The sequence below is a fragment of the Heliangelus exortis genome, chromosome 3 (genome assembly GCF_036169615.1).
Source record: "Heliangelus exortis chromosome 3, bHelExo1.hap1, whole genome shotgun sequence".
In the NCBI taxonomy this organism is placed as follows: Eukaryota; Metazoa; Chordata; class Aves; order Apodiformes; family Trochilidae; genus Heliangelus; species Heliangelus exortis.
The window spans coordinates 104,985,404-105,002,905 of record NC_092424.1 but is presented as its reverse complement, the minus strand read 5'-3'; positions in this window follow the sequence as shown (position 1 = coordinate 105,002,905).

The following is a 17,502-nucleotide window of genomic DNA, read 5'->3' as shown; positions in this document are numbered from 1 at the left end:
CACCTAAAGGAGGGTGGTCAGATTGAATGACTGCTCACAAACACACACTCCAGCTTGGAAAAGATCCACATGCAGGAATTTGCCCACATCTGGGCATTTCTTTCAGTCTGTCATAACACTTCTATATGAAAATGAGTCCAGATTTGGAGCCAGACTCATCTAGCTGTTTACTTTTTAATCCAACAAAGCATTCCTGAACTAATGAAAAAAGTGGTTTCTTGCTAATATGAATTTATCGGACAGTTTCACTTCTTTATTTTAATGATTATTATGCTGATGTGATGAATCTGCACATTGAATACCAAGCTTAATAGCAGGTTACCTAAAGGATGCCTTATTGTTCCTATTCACCATCTGGCTTTGCCTGTCAAGTAGGATTATAAAAAGTAATAGTATAGGGAGTCCTATAAGAAATTCAGACCAGTAATTGTCTTGCATTAAAATTTTAAAAATACCACACCACCCTAATCTCTGAGTAATTAATTTTTACCAGAAGTCAATTTAATAACCCTAAAGAATAAATATCTCAATACAAGTGACACGGAGGTGATACATCCTCCAAATTATTCATATATTCATATATCTTACTGAACTTTGTCACATAAAATAAATACAGCACTTCAGGTAGGCCTAAAAAGGCACCCCTACCCCTGGAGGCTTTAGTTTTTCTTCCTTATTGACCTACCATTGTAAAGACATCACTGTAAAGGAGCACTATTGATTTTCAGAAGTTCTTTGGAAAAGCAGGATCTTGGCTTCATTAAAAAAATGAATAGAATACTATAGCAATGCAGGGAGAAGAGAGCTGAGATTGCCTGCATTTAGCCCCCAGCTGTCTGAAGAAATGAGGTAAAACCCCAGTAAAAGTTTAGGAATCCAAGTGGCACTTGGAGTTTCAGTCTTAGTTACACCCACAGGTCTGAATATATCTGCCTCTCCATTGAGGTACCTGAACTGCCTGGGCAACTCAGGATTTTATCTCAGATTTTCTGAACAACAAAAACTTCTCACTGGGTGTCTAAATATGTGAGCTGAGCTGAATTAATCCACCCTACACCTAAGCTCACTCCTGATCCAGATACCAAACATGTCCCTGCTGAAACAAAGAAAAGACCCTGACAGGGTTAACTCCTGGCGGGATAAATTCCTGTAACTTTCCACTAAAGCAGTGTGAACATCTTCTGTCTTGTAAGTACAGATCTTGCTTTTAAAAACAAGGCACTGCCAAGGCCAACTGGGCAGCGAGGGGATTAACTTCTGTAAAAGTGTAGGTCTTGTTCTCAAAACAAGGCACTGCCAAGGCTAGCTAGGCACTGGGGGAGTGCGAACACCTGCACGGAGGCAGGATGAGGCAGCCACAACCAGCAGATAAAGGAGAAATTATCGCAAGGGTCCAATTTCACTCTGTAACAAGAGGATGAAGTCATTGAAAACAGGAGAGATAAAGATTTCTTACTTCATCCAAAGACCCCCCCCCCTACATCTCCGCCCGGGCTCCTCCTGGACTCCACCTGTCATGAATATTATAATTATATGTTGCAAACTTATGAATATGTATGTAACCTCCCCTATAAATACCCTAACCCTTTCCCTCGGGGGCAGGAACTCTTTGTCCAGAGCCAGCTGTGAGTTCCCCGGATCCGAAACCTTTGCTGTTTAAAGGCTCAAAACTCTGTCTCTAAACAGTTTTGCTTGGCCTTTTTGGGCTTCACTGCCCTCCCTGGCTGGCTTGGGGTGCTTGGGATTGGTGCTGTAGCAGATGTTTGCCATGGTCATGCTGCTCATCTTTGATACCTAAAATGCCTCATTTCAACATCTCTTGGGGATGCAGGCTACTTCACCCCCCTCTTCAGGGTTTGACTTTGCCATGAGACCCATGAAAATGATCAGAGGGGTGTAGCACCTCTCCTGTGAGGACAGGGTGAGGGAGTTGGGGTTGTGCAGCCTGGAGAAGACTCCAGGGAGAACTTAGAGCAGCCTGCCAGTACCTGAGGGTGTTACAGGAAAGCTGGATTGGGACTTTTGGCAGGGATATGTAATTATCAGTTTTGAACTGAAAGAGTATAGATTAGGTTATGTATTAGGAAGGAATCCTTTACTATGAGGATGGTGAGACACTGGAACAGGTTTCCCAGAGGTGCGGATGCTCCCTTCCTGGAAGTGTTCAAGTCTGGGCTGGATGAGGCTTAGAGCAACCTGGTCTAGTGGGAGGTGTCCCTGCCCATGCAGCAGGGTTGGACTGGGTGATCTTCAAAGTCCCTTCCAACCCCAAACATACCATGATTCTATTTGTGAGGTCCCTAGGTCTCCTCCAAAAGACAAAGTCAGAGGTTGCAGCATGTGGCAGCAGTGAAAAGTAGCCCTTCAAAAAGACCTGCTTCCAGAGTTGGAGGCTCACTCTGATCATTCCTACTGGGTTTTGGCTTCTTCAGAGCTTGAGAGATAAGTTTTCCTGACTTTATGGAACTCCCTGGTTTTTAAACTGCTCTGGTGCAACATGTGTAATTTAAAAGGAAACAGCAGAGCTTTGGGTTGGTAACCTGGATCCTCTGTGACCTGAAGGTTCTTGATGTTTATTGTCCTGTCTGATAGATAAGGCTGTACAAATGCTACATAGAGCTCAGAGGTAGAGAGCAAAGTAAATGTCTCAGACAGGACTTCTGAAAGTTTTAAAACTTTTTCCATCAGGCTGTTCCCAGCAGGCAGAAAAATCCTGGCTGAAGAGTAAAGGTTCCTGAAATTAATAGCATTAAAAGATGTCTTTTATTATTTTGTTTCAAAGTGCAGATCATGACCATTAAGTTATTCAAGATTATAAGTTCCAGAGCTCCTTCCCCTCTCCCATTTCATCTAAACAACAGAGGGAAAGACCATAACAACTTCAGCATTTAGCACAAGCTAATGTGTCTTTCTCTAGATCAAAACATAACCCTCCAAAATCCCCCCAGCCGACCCCCAGTCCTCAGCCATCCTTATTTCAACATCTGTGCTATGTGCACAATGACAGACCAGAGACAGAGATATTTCTTAGCTATCCCCTTGCTAATCTTTAGAGATCAGCCTTCCCTGCTCCTGGCCACCAGAAAGGAAAGGGCTGCACTCCAGGCACTGCCAAGGAAGGTGCTGCTGCTTATTTCTTCTCTTTCCCACTGGGCTGGGGACTTCTTCACCAGCTGCAATTTGGAGGCTGGGAGCAAACCTCCCTCCCACCCACACAAAGCCATCCTGATGCCATTATTTGGGGTGCTGATACATAAAGAAAAAATTTGAGAGTCTGCTACTCCTGGGCTCCTCAGGGGGGTGCCAGGTTGTTGGAAACCATTCTGCTTTACAGGAAGAGGTGGGAAATATATCTTGTTCCTTAAAAAGCAGCATGTGGGTGTCCCTCTGTCACCCCAGCAGGCAGCTGGGGCAGTCCCAGGGGCTGACATGCAGCTCATGGACATGCCTGCTGGCATCCTCAGAGATCATACCCCTGGGTGAGGGCACATCTCCTCCTCCATGTGGTGTGCTTGTAGGATCCTACTGGGTGCCAGACACCTTGAACACACACATACACACTTAAACCATAGATGTCAATGTCCCCAGTCCCATCTTGCCCTCTGGTATGCCCTGAAGCTGTTTTTTTCTCCAGAGGGTTGTTCTCCTTCTATTACCATAGAATCATAGACAGGTGTGGGTTGGAAGGAATCATAAAGATCAACTAGTTCCACCCTCCCTGCATGGGCAGGGACACATCCCACTAGGTCAGGTTTCTCAAATCCCCATCCAGCCTGGCCTGGAACACTTCCACTGAGGAGGGGATCCAAATCTCTGGTCAACATGCCAGTGTCTCACTACCCTCACAGTAAATAATTTCTTCCTAATGTCTAACCTAAATCTACCCACTTCCAGTTTAAAGCCATTGCCCCCTGTCTTATCACTACATGCCTGTATAAAATATACCTCTCCAGCTTTTTGTAGGCCTCCCTCAGGTACTGGAAAAGTCACAATAAGGTCTTCTATCTTCTGCTGCTTTTCTCTCATGGACTTAGTTGCAGGCTAAAACTTGAGAGCCTGTGCCTCTGTCCCAGATTTGGCTGAAGTCGTTGAGCAAAGATGTTGAAAAGGTTTGTCCCATGGGGAGCAAGAGAAAAAAAATGTCACAGGCATATGCCTGCTGCCCAGAAAATACATCTTTGCCTCTATGACAGGCAAGGATGCACCTGAGATAAAACAGCAAGTTGAGGAGATGGGGGAGGTCATCCAAGTGCTTGTCCTAAGCCCCCATAGAGCCATGAGCAGGTTCATGGCATTCTCATGGGTGTCCTGCTCCCTCCCCTGCCTCCTTTCCCTGTCTTCACCCCATTTCTGGAACATGTCAGACTTCTCAGCACCCTCATACAACAAAACAAGGAAATGGTTTGCAATGGCATTAGCACTCTGGGATGGCTCAGGCAGGCTCTGGTGAAAGCTGGGGTAGGGGTCTAGAGGAGAAGCTGCTGCTATTGAGGGGCTGAGGGCCTGAGAGCAGGAGGGGAGCTCAGGTTCCAGCAGCTTGCACGTGGTTTAGGCAATAAGCAGCCTCTTGGGTATCAAAACTGCTGGGGGTGGCCAAACAACATGCAATGGGGGGTGAGAGAGTTTCATGTTTTTTGCAGCAGCCAACTTTATGCTTTAAGTGAGAGTTAATTTGATTTCTTACTTCAGATAAGACAATAGGAGGATGTTACATATGGAAATGAAGAGGAGCATAGATGAAATATAAACTACCCAATCGGATATATTAGCATATTTTTGAGTGATGAATGGCCACTGCCTTGCAAACATCTACACTGGCCTTCTGCAACAGCAAATATATAATATGAGCTTTTTGCTATTTTCATATTCAGGGGTTTTTTTGAGTCTCCTGCATCCATGTATGGTTCCCTAGTAACCTGGGGCCAGCCATACATCACATTCAACACTTACAAGGCTGAGCTGAACCAGTGGCTTTGTGAGATGATGGAAATGTTCTTGAATACCTCCATCTCTCCTTCAAGTGAGCAGAGAGAGTCTGGCACGTTCTGGCCATGCTGAGGCTCAGTGCATGGATGCAAAGCCTGGTTACCAGCTGGTACTGGGCAGCTGGGGGGGGGTGGTTCCCTACCCCCCATGCCATGTGCTTCCAGCCTCTGACAGGGCTGGGAAGGGAAGCTCATCCAGCAGCACAGCCAACCCCCACCCCTCAGGACTGATGGGCACCATGTGGGACTGGGGAGAGCAGGTGGAGAGCACCCGAGGACATCCCCACAGTGACTGCCAGGTACCAGCTGCTGGCCACTTGTCACCAGAAGGTGATGGGGCTGGAAATGCCAGACAGATGGCCCCGTGGCCTCCACAGTGGTTTTAAGGAAACTGATGGGTGAGGAAAGTGCCTGTATGTATCAAAGGGGGGGAGACCACAAGCACTGATGCCATCAGCCAGCAGTGGGGGTGACCTGCAGGGAGGTCAGCAGGGTGGTGGAGCTGGTCAAAGAGGCAGCAAAGCCAGGCTCTGCCTCTGTGCTGAAATGCTTCAGGGCAGGACAGAGCAGCAGGGTGTTCCCAAAGAGATGCTCAGGATTGCTCAGGACACATGTGCTGGATGAGGGAACATGGGACACTGTGCCACAGCCATGCTCCCACCCTGCATGGCCAAGCCCACACACACAAACCCAGGTGTCACAGCTTAATGCTGGGCCAGCAATTAATTGAGTGACAGATGCTCTCTATTAACCCTCCTCTCTTCGTTGTTAAAGAAAGAAGAGAGAATAAGGGAGAGAGACTTATGGGTTGGAAACTAAACTACCCAGCTTTAATGAAACAGTAATGATAAAAAAGGAAAAAAATTATTAAACATATATGAATATACAGAAAATGATACCATCTTCCTTCCCCCTTTTCACCAGTTACTCTCATGTCACCACTGAGGCTGCAGGGCAGCCCTGGGAAAGTCCAGGCTGGAGTCCTGGAGTCAGCAGCAGTTGGGAACTGGAGGCAGGAACACACAGATTCAGGCTGGCATGGATCACAGGCAGATGAATGGACAGAATCCTCCCAGGATGCTGAAGCAAACAGGAGCAGCTGAAGAAGGATGAAGAGGAAGACCAAATGAAGAAAGAGGCTTGTCCCCTGTGATCCCTAAATTTATACTGAGTATGACACATATGAGATAGAATACTCTGTTTGGTCAATTTTGGTCATTTATCTTGTCCTCTCCTCCCTAAGGGAGAGTCACAGGTATGATCCCTTTACTCCTTTTCTCTCTCTGGAGAGAAGATGCTCAGAACTCAGCAGTGTCCTTGGTTCTGCATAACATTCTCCAGCTGTAACTATAAACATCAAGCATTATCAGTCCCAGAAGCAGACACTGACTGAGAAACTTGCTGTTTCTCAGCTACTTAAAAGAGACTTAAATGAAAGCAAAATTACAAGACAGAAAATTAGCTTTATCCCGACCCAATCCAGGACACCAAACAACCTGAAATTCCAGGGTGCAGCAAGATTTAGGAGGGAGGAATGCTACCAGGGGTGTGAAGAAGAAAGAAGGTCTGAGTTCTGGCTTGTCTGTCTGTCTGGGCAAGTTGCACTGATGCAGCTTTCTTCTGTCTCAAATCAGCTGCCCTGTGGCTGGTGATTTAGGCCTCTGTGCTGGACACTGCATGGCTGGGACTGCAGGCATCTCCACCACCCTTTGCTTTTGTTCTTCATGACTGCTGTGTTCTGGGATTGCTTCAGCCAGAGTGATGGCAAAATCAGAGAAGAGTTCAGTGAACTCAGTGCTGCTGGTGACTTGAGACCAAAATAATGTCTGATTGTATCAGGATCATCACAAAAAAATTAAGCACAAGATAGAAATAAGACAGGAGAGAAAATGTCATGGGGCTTACCAAAGGAGTGGAGCTTTGTGCTGGGATGCAATGCTGGTACACCCCATCACACTCCATGGGGCAGCACTCCATAAGAGGTATTTATAAGCCATTTTTCCAAAAGTCTTACCCTAATATACCTCTGATAAGCTCCAAGGCCAGTGATGGGGACGTGTGCAGCCTGATAGATACCAGACAGAAAGTTTTGCTGTGGCTGCATCTTCATCATTATGGCACAAAGAAGGGAAACATCCCTTGCAGAAAAAAAAAAAAAAAAGGGGGGGGGGGGCACCATTTCCATTTAAAGGCAAGCCAAAAGGATGTGAGACAATTCGTGTGTGGCCACAGGGCAGCTCATTTGAGACAAAAGAAAAGCTGTATCAGTGCAACTTTCCCAGACAGACAAGCCATAACTCAGACAGCCCTTTTGCCGTCTCCTGCAAGCAGCGTCCCCTGAGCTGCTGCAATCCCCACTCATTCATTTCCTCCCCTCCCTCTCTGCTGCTTCTTTCATTACCCATTACAAGGCCTATTCACGGACATCCCCTGAAATGTCCCATTTGTCGAGGGGGCTGCAGCACTTGTTTTTGCTTCCAGCTACTGGACATTTTGAGCCAGGGGCTCAGTTGTAGGTAATAAACATTCCCTTTGTCAAAAGGAAGCAGAGTTTTAAGTACCAGCCAGCAGTGTCTGTCTGTGAGATATGGGGCTGCTCTGGCCTTAGCTATTGAGATGTCTTTGTGCCATGTTGCCATAGCTACCCTCCAGCTAAATAGGGAAAGGGCTCCTTTGTCCTGGATTGAGACCAGCAGACTTTTGGAGCAGAGCCTGATGGAGATTGTGGGGAAGGAGCTTGTCTGCAGCTGCAACTTCTGTATTGCTGTTGTGAGTGCAAAGGGCTGGGTGGAAAGGAGACAGAGGATGTCTTGAAACACATTCATTTTACATACATAAATGCATATATATATATATATATGTATGTATATTAGCATATATATATATATACACACACACACAAAGAAGGCCATGGAAAAGTGATGGTCAAGGGACAGGATTACCAGAAAAGCAGGTGAAACCTGAAGCAAAGAGGACTGGAAATAAATCCAGCAGGATATCTGGCAGTACTTCACACAGCCCCCAAGGGAAAACAACTGAACCCCTTGAAAGTGAACCACAGACCCTGAGCAAATAGTGTATTTCCAGATGAGGAAATTGCATCAAACTAGCAGGCACTCTCCTTTCTCCTGCCTTGTTTTAAGCAGCATCAGTGCTGGCCCTGCAAGTCCTCACACATCCATCTTTGCAAACCTATTGGTGCCTGGGCTGGAGCAATGTGTGTGGGCAGAGCAGGTCAGGATGGCAGGCACAGCAGCTGAGGATTTAGGACCACAAATTTCCCCTGAAGAAACATGAAGGCACTTGCCTAAATGCTAAATATGAACGAGATTAGCCCACAACTGATTTTTTTTTTTTTTTCCTGCCTCAACTGGACCTTTAGCAGGGAGAATTTCAGATTTCCTGAGGTAAGTAACACAGGCTAGCTTCCTGGAGAGTGAATTCACATGAATTCAGAGAAAAAGGGCTGGATATGTCCAGCACAAATGCTGGATGACATGTAAACTAATTTTGAAGGAAGGACTAAAAACATAGAAGTAAAGGAAAAAATATGATAAAAATATAACAGGGTTTTGCCAAGGTCACTTGAGTCAGGCTGACTTGATAGCTTTGGTGATAAGGGGAAAAAAAAAGAAAAAACAGCTAAGTACTCTATAGGCTTTTTTAGACACGGGAAATGCTTTAGATCTAATCTGTCTGGACTTCAGCAACACTTTTGATAAAAGAGCCACATGGGAAATTATTGTTTGTGTTGGAAGCAGCAGAGACTGGTATTTGAGCTGAAGGGCTGTCAGGAAATAGCCAAGAACAAACACAAGGGGTTCTTCTAAAAGGAAAATAATAGGATGGGGGACATAATGGGTGAAATTCCTTGGATCCAGTTTTAGTTAGTTTTCTTTCTGGAATAAAAAGTAAGCAAGGGCTGATGATATTTGCAGACAATACAATAGTTGGGAGGCATCAGTGAGCTGGGAATACCACAAAGGAAAAAGATGTTGCCTTTGAGACCTGGAAGAGTGGAGCTGGATCGAAGAGTTCAAAGTCTCTGTCATGCACTAAGGCTCAGTAATTAATTAAACTGAGCCAGGGCAGGTTTATGAACTGCCCTGTGACCAGTGGTGAGGATAAATGTTTGTGTGCTTCCTGGCACTGTTTGGTTGGAGCCGACCAGCTCCAGGTTAGACAATGCCCAGGCACGGTCTGGGGATTAGTGCTGGCTGGGGGCTGCTTCCAGGAGCCTGTCTGGATGAGGTCACTCTGGCTTAGAGATGATGAGAGCTGAGCCATGTGGATGTGAGCCATGCCATCAGGTCCTGGCTCATTCTACTGACCTGTCAGAGATTTGGCCCAAGAATTTTGCTATAAAGTGGAGTGCAAAATGTCTGTGAGCATCTATATAACACACTTGCACAAGACAGCAAATACAGTCACAGACTGCATCAGAAGAGAGACTTCTGACAGAGCAAAGGCATATTTTTGCTCCTTTACAAATTTTTCTGGAAAAATGGTGTATACTCATAGCCTCCCCTAGCCCAGAAAGGGTCATTCCAACTGGAACAGGCTGGCATGCAAAGAAGAGATGTTGGAGCAAGCAGCAAACATGTCCAATGAGAGGAAACTGTATGAATTTGAGCAGTTTAGTTTTGCAAAACAGAATGGAGAAGTCATTCACTTGTGCTGTCTAGTAATTCATCAAGGAGGTGAAGACCAGAGAGAAAAACCCAACAGAATCAGGTAAGGTAAAGGCAACTATTGGCACCAGTACTAATGTGTATCAAGGATCCACAAATAACATTAGGCTGTAAATTAAAAGGTTGTTTCTATTCACTGGAGGAGAGTGCTTCAGCTGCAACCTTGCAAGAGGAGCACTGGAAGCAGAAATGAAAGTTGGTTTTTGGAGGTGATGGCTGCACACCTGGGAATAGGTGTGACATGGCAGCTCGTGACAGCAGACACTGGCCCCACTAACCCACAAAGGCCCCCCTACCAGCTTCTTCTCTTCCTAAATAATTCATGGGAAAGCCTGCCAATAACGACCACAAGAAGTGATGCTCAGCCCAATTGTTCCCACCACCCATCAAGCCCTTTCATTGACCACAGCCTTTTTGTACATTAGACAAGGCAGGGCTGCTAATGGAAACTGGTGTTGTGATATGCACAGGTGCTAAATCACAGAATCATAGAATAGTTTGGGCTGGAAGGTGACCTGTAGAGATCATTTAGTCTACATGTTTGATGTGCTTGTTCCTGGGTAGCTGCTTGAGCATATTGCTTCCTGAAAGACTTGTCCTCACACATGGTATTAGTAATGGAAGCATGTGAAAAAAAGGAAATATAAATGAAAAAAAAAATGGTGGGGGAGAGCGTTCATATTGTATGCAATAAACAGCAACATGAAGATGGTCTAGAAGGCAAGAAATTGTTGTAATAGTGCTGGTTAATTCCTCTGCACATGCCATTTACTTCTTTATGCTTTTTCCATGTGTACTTGTAACAGCTATAAGTAGTGTTTTGTTTTTTAAGAGTGCTTTCCAACCTGTGGTCCACAGGGCCTGTAAATTGTTTGGGCTACTTGTGAGCACTCGTGCAAAAAGTAACTAAGAAAAGGAAATCTGTTGTAGGAACCTTACAGTTGGTCTACAGAAGTCTCTGTTGTAGAGCAGTCCAAATCCTGAACAAACTGGGTGTGAGCAGGATTGGGTTTATACAGTGTCCAGCACAATCAGACTCTGCTTGACCACAGCCTTTCTCTAAGGTAGCCCAGAGGTGTAGGGTCTGCCCTTGGTGTTTCCATAATACAAAATACACAGCACACAGCTGGATGTGAAGTATAAAACCATGTGAGAGAAGTCAGGGAAGGGTCTTTGCATGTCAACAGGAATCAAAACCAAACCATTTTTCCCTGTGGTACCTCCTGTGCTCTCAGAGTAGGAGATATCTTGTAGAGATCTGGGGAGCAGCTGAGAAGCCCCAACTGGAGGAGGAGGAGGAGGAGGAGGAGGAGGAGGAGCAGGAGCAGGAGCAGGAGCAGGAGCAGGAGCAGGAAAGGAGTTAAGCAGCTGCTCTGTTTCAGAGCTGCTTTGGACACTTGTCTTTTAGTCAAGTCATTCAGCCCCCACATGCAATAGACATAACACTGCATAGTTTAGTTTTTATCTGTTATTTAGTCTTGACCTAATGACCCAAAAGGCAAAGCCAGCATCACCATTCAAATCCTCCAGGAGGAGTGTCAGTAGCTCTGAGATGTCTCCTGAGATACAGTTTACAAATCCCTCCTGCATTTAGGCATTAGCTGCAAAGTTTGTGTACAGATCCAGGGTACAGAAGATACAAGATCTTGATCCAAGAGCTTGAACCTATTTCTAATATTTGCCATTTGAAGTCAGGTGCATGTTCCCTTTCTTTAAAACTGGGAAATGGTTCCAGGAGATACTGGAAAAGAGAGGGAAACTGAACCAATGATCCAGATCTGGGGCTCAGGTGAAGCAAGTTGGTGTCCTTGCTGTGTCTCAGGCAGGATGAATCATTTACACTCTTTTTTTATCCTATATCCTGGGTTGCTCTGAGTGAAAGTGTTCTTTCAACTGCGGGAGGTTTAGGCTAATGGGATGGAACCATACAAAAAGACTCCATATCTACAAAGATAACATGAAGGCTCCTAAATACTTTGGTAGCTCCGGGGATTACAACTTGCACAACTGTTGAGTATATTTCTTCAGCAGTGTAGCTACAACACAAAAGGAGTTGTCTCCTTCACTGGCAGAGGCAGAGAGGTGTTGTCCTCACCATCCATGTGGGAACAGAGGATTACAGTGGTTGTGAAGCTTGGATTAAAGCAAGTGCTCTCACAGCTGGTGGTTGCTCAGAGGAGTCCTAATCTTTGGAGATATTCAAGACCTGACTGGCCTTGACTGACCTGCTGCACTGACACTGCTCTAGTTTGGACTAGACAACCTCCAAAGATCCCTTCCAACCTCAGCCCTACGTGCACATCCACACAGCCACGTATATAAATGTACATGTGCACACACTCCCTCAATGCTCAGACACACAGCTGAGTTGCAGGAGCTCAATAAAACACCCTCCATCAGCTGATGCCAGTGGAGCTCATGCACCCATCTGCAAGACACCTGCATGGGCAACATAGAGCAAACCTCTTACCTGAGGTTTAAAATCAGCCACACTACTTATCCCCAGAGATGGGCTGGATGGGCACACCTGGGGTGCAGCAGCATCCTCACTGTGGCTCAGCAGATGTGCAGGAACCTGAGAAGCTGTGAAAAGCTGAGTGGGTTTGTAAACCTTCTAGATGAGTTGATTTGGCTACAGTGACCTGTGTTCATAAAAGCAATGAGGAGAAGTGGGGATGGTTTTAATATGATAGAGATAGGTTTTAACTTGATCTAGGTTCAGATTCATTTAAGAAACAAGACATAGGTATGTTCTGGCAACTTGCTGGATGTTGGAGCTGGAGCATATTTCACAAGTACTTCTTCTGACATCTCTCCGTGTGTCTTTAATGGAAAAATGATCTATCAAACTTTGATGAGTAAATATAACTTTTTAGAATATATTTTTGAGTAATAATGCAATAATACACAAAACCCTGTTGCCATCAGTAAAAAGTCCTCATATGGATCAACTAGTGGCTCTTCAAGAAGATTGCTGTTTAGCAGCTGGGTACTGGGTACCAGACTCACCACTGAGATCCATCTGCTTTGCATCACACTGTGACACAAGCCCAGACCTGAGCATCACCAGAACTGAGCAGAACAGCTGGAGCAGACAAGGAGGGCTGGGCCAACAACCTGCATCAGTTCTCTAGAGCTTTACACATTTTGGGTGGGGTGTCCTTTTGGTCTGTTTCTTATGGCTGATCTTCAAATAACACGGCTCCCAAACACCAAATCTGGTGAGCGGTGGGTTGGTACAGTGGCTGGGCTGACCTCTCAGAGGAGGAGGTTTTCTGGGTATTTAGAGGGTATTGAAGGGAGATCCTGCTGTGGGATTTCCATCCTTACCCAGGAGCAAGATTCTCTCTCTTCCTGCCCAGTTCCTCATGCAGGGAAATTCACATCACTTCTTCTCTGGCCACTTTTTGTCTGTCTCAGACACTAGAAGATCTCTGAAGTCAGAAGATGTCTTGCCAGGCATGTACAGTGCCCAGACCCCCCAGAGCTTGTAGTGCAAAGAGGAAAGGAAGATGTTTGATGGGAACTTGAGAAGTATTGCCTGCGTCTAACAAGAAATATTGCTGGTGCTGTCTGCAGAAAGCCTGTACACATAACCTTCTGTGAGGAGACATTTTGTCAATACACTTGGTGTGGAAAGTAAGGTAGGAGAAAGGAATGAGAGCTCTCTTAATCATTATCATTGATTTCTGAAATGGCTCCGTGTCTGTTCATAAGAAGGATGCAGTAACATCCCATGTTTACTCAATGTCAGTTCTGGGAGGGAGGAGATGGCCGTGCCAATTAAGAAGTTTAATTAAAGCAGCAACCTTCCTGTTCCAGAGGTGGAGGCCTGTCATCTGCTAATTTATTTCCATGAATAAGTCATTAAAGCAGGAGCTGCTGAGGACTTGCTCATACAGCTCAGGTTTGTAGTGCATCTTCTCTGGTTTCTGGTAATCATTGCAGTTCTGATATCAAGGCCTTGAGGGGAAACTCAAGAAAATGAGTCTAAGCAGATCAGAATCATGTCTGTGATGTTTTACTGAAATACTGAAACCTTCCAACAGCAGCTACATGAAGTTAGTCTGTGGGAAGATTAATATAACTGAGTTGCACGTATGTTACACCACATATATCTTCATGAGCACACAATTCCCATTTTTTGTCTTGTTGCTGACTGGTGCTTACCTCTGCTGGTGGTCCTGTTGCTCCAGCAGGGAGAAGAGGAGGTGCTTATGATCTCTGAGCCACAGCTGGCTGATGGTCCATCTGCATCTGATGTGTTACGTTCCTCAGTGAACAGATGTGACCAACCTCAGATTGTGCGATGAGAGGGGAATCAGAAGTGACAGCTTATGACCTTGTTTATGACAACCTGATAGATTAATTCTGCATTCACATAGACAAGCTCAATTTTGAGTTCTGGCTGCTTAGAAGCACCTCAAGAGGTTACCCCCCTGCACCTGATTCACTGTCTTGAAGGCAGTAACTCCTGTCCTGGTTGGTAGAGGAACACTGCTCTGCAACTGTGTTGCTGCTCTGATACAGGGAGGTGAACTCATGGGATGCAAACCCCTCTATTTGTTAGAGATCTGTTAGCACTTTGTGATTATTCTGCTGCTTTCTAAAGCAACTCTGTCATCTGCACTGAAGGACAAATTTGTCCCTCTGGACCAGGTGAAACCTGGGGTAGCATTTAAGTGCTGCTCATCTGTGGGCTTCTCCAAGGAATCTGCTTCTTTCACCAGTAGGATATCCATGGCTCTTCCAAACCACCCTGGGGATGAGAAGAGGTTGGCATTAAGAGAGCAACTACACAAGCAGCAAAGCTGGTCTGCTTCCAGGAGCAACAGCCAGCCAGGCTTTGTGGTGATTTCTCAGATGCAAAACAGGCAGAAAGGCCATCACCATTTCAGTGTTGTTGGCTTACACATCCTTGTGCTTTGTCATAATCTTTTCAATGTCTGCTATACTCTGCAGAGGAGGAAAACAGCTTTTTTATAAAAATGTAGGGATTCCCCCATAAAATGTCAGTCCAAACAAGTTTAATATGTTTATAGACACAGATGAGACAAACTCATGTGCTTGTGCTGGTCCATTCATGGATTTGTGAAGGTTCATATATATGTCTGTTCATACTCACACTACACAACATGTTAACAGTAAAAATTAAGTAATTTGGAGGCTTTCCTACTCATTGCATTGAGAGTGATGTTAAAGAAATATTTAAACATTGGAGGGGACTCACAAAACCCTAAGACAATCAAGTTGGAGACTGGGAGGGATGTCCACTCTCTCCAATGACAGGAAAAACTGAACAGCTGAGGTTTCCAAAGCTAATATATGGTGGCAGTTACATGAATCCCACAGAAATAAAGGAGTTTTATGGATTAATCTTCTGGTTTGTTCCTGATTTTCTCCATACAGTTGTGGCTGAATCCCTGAGGTTTTTTTGAAAAACAGATCAAAGTGTCTGGGCTAGTCAGACAACAGAAGAAAGGCTTTGTGTTGGAGGTTGTGTAACATCAGGGTTGGAGAGCCAAAATTCAAGCTGATTCAAGCAGGTACAGCTGGAAGCAGTGAGGTGGAACAGAAAAAAAAAAAAAAAAAAAAAAAGAAAAGAAGCAGATTATATGTCAGAATCACTTTTTCCAAAGCCAAGGTCTATTAGCCTGAGGGACATCGTCCAAGGAGAATTACGGAATCCCGATTAGCCAGCCCTTTTGAAAGCTTAGCTATAGCAATAACACTCATAATACATTTTTTGGAAAAAAAACCCCAACTTGTGATGGCAGAGAAACAGGAGGTAAATTAATAGATCTTTTCTGGCTCTGATTTTTATAACTCTTCACATTGGATCCTAATAGAAGAGGTTATCTTTATAGCAGGCGATGAAAGATTTTCCCTGGAGCTTACCACTTGGAAAGGACATGCTGCATATCTTTAAAGTACGGGACATTTTATACTTTCATTTGATTTCAAGGGAGTGGAGCACTCTATAGCCAACTTAACGTTAATATTTTAGCAAGACTCAATGGCATAATTAAACTTTATGGGTGTCCCTCATCAATAGTTCCATGTGACCAACATGGTGGTAGTTGGATAAATCATTGTGTATTTATGGATGGCTCATAAAAAGGTTGGATGGGGACTTAGCCACAAGGAGGGTGAAGTATTCACATTGAGTAGTATGATTTTAAGCATAAATGCAATTTATTAGAACAGAAATGTGTTTGAATCAAAGGGACAGGGCTATGTCACTAAAAAAGCCTTATGATTGGGCCTGGTGTTTGTGTTAGCCAACCCAGAAGGATGTTTCCTCCTAGCTTTCTGTCTCCATTGGCTCAAAATGTCAACGTGTGAAAAATGGTCTTGTTGGAACAGTTCTGTCATGGTTCCTTTTTCGCAGTGGAAACTGTGACTGGACATGGATATCAGACGTGGGTGCCCAAGTCAGGAACTGTGACAAGTGGCTGTCACTGTGAGGCCAATTGCCTCCGAGCAATTCCAATTGCTCCCTGCAAGGTCAGGACTGTCCTGACCTTCCTTCACCCATCACCATTTGTCACATCTGTCCCAAAAGACTGAGCACTCCTGTCCCCAGCTCCTGGCAGTAAGTGACACATGCAGAGCCCAGCCACAGCACAGCTTATGCCAATGGGAGCTGCCTGGGATGGAGAAGATCCTCACTAAAATCACCTGCTCCAAGGCACATCTCCAAAAGAGAGAAAACTTTCCTTGCCACTCACCTTGACATTAGCTGGAAAAGCAAGTGGGTCGGAGGAACCACAGTTGCTTTGCTGGTTTTGGGTATGGGACAGAGTGGGACATGGCCCACAAGGGAAGAAATGCCCTGTAAGGTGTGGGGACCCACTGGGTCTCCCTCCCTGCATGGGGAGGTTTGGATCCCAGCTGAAGTGTAGACTCAGTGCAGCTGGACATTGAATTTTCTCTTCCAGCTCAGCTTTCCAGATATTTTACCAAGGACTGGCAGAGGCAGCCTTTGATTCCCAGGAGAAATAGACATCCTGCCATGTAATTGTAGAGCAGCAGCTCATTCCTGATTAATGGCAATATGAATTAATTCTGTTAAATAGTAGAGGAGAAATAAAAAATGAACAAGCTGAACATCACTGGCACAACTCCCTGCCTTCTACTGTGACAAAGGTTGTGCAATCCCTGCCAAGCATTCCCTCCAGTTTGTTGTTACTACTTCATCATTGCTTCCCTTTAAAAAAAAAGGATAAGAGTTCTGATATCTTCCCACCTATCCTCTGATGAGCATCTCTCTTAAGACACAAGTAAATGAAGATTTTTCTGTCTGCTTGATAGGTAACCTCACTATCACTGACTCCTTTTGCTCACAGGATTTTCATGGGGTCATGTTGGGAAAACTGCAGTTACAAATGATTGCAAAACAGGGGGCAGTTTATTATGCTGATCTGGGAGCAACTGAGAAGATGGAAGATTGAGAAAGAAATAGGTTAAAAGGGAAAAACAGGGGCGGTGGTGGGTAGGATGAATAATTAATGTTATAATGTGCTACACTGCAGTAGTCATCTCAGTTAATCAAACCTGTAGTGCAGAACAGTGATTTAATAAATTCCTTGTAAGCCTGATATAATCCTTGCATTTGTGGGAGAGGAATTTCTAGGCAGTTGCTGGCCAAAGCATGAACACTTCTGAAGTGAACTATTGCCCCTGAAGGAGCACACTGCTGCCAGGGAGCAGTTCTGATGCATCAGGTCCTTGCTCTGCATGGACTTGGAGGAGGCAGAGTTCCTTGGTGTGGGGGCTGACTGGGTCTGACCACCCTCTGCAAGGGCTGACGAGAGCACCATCTC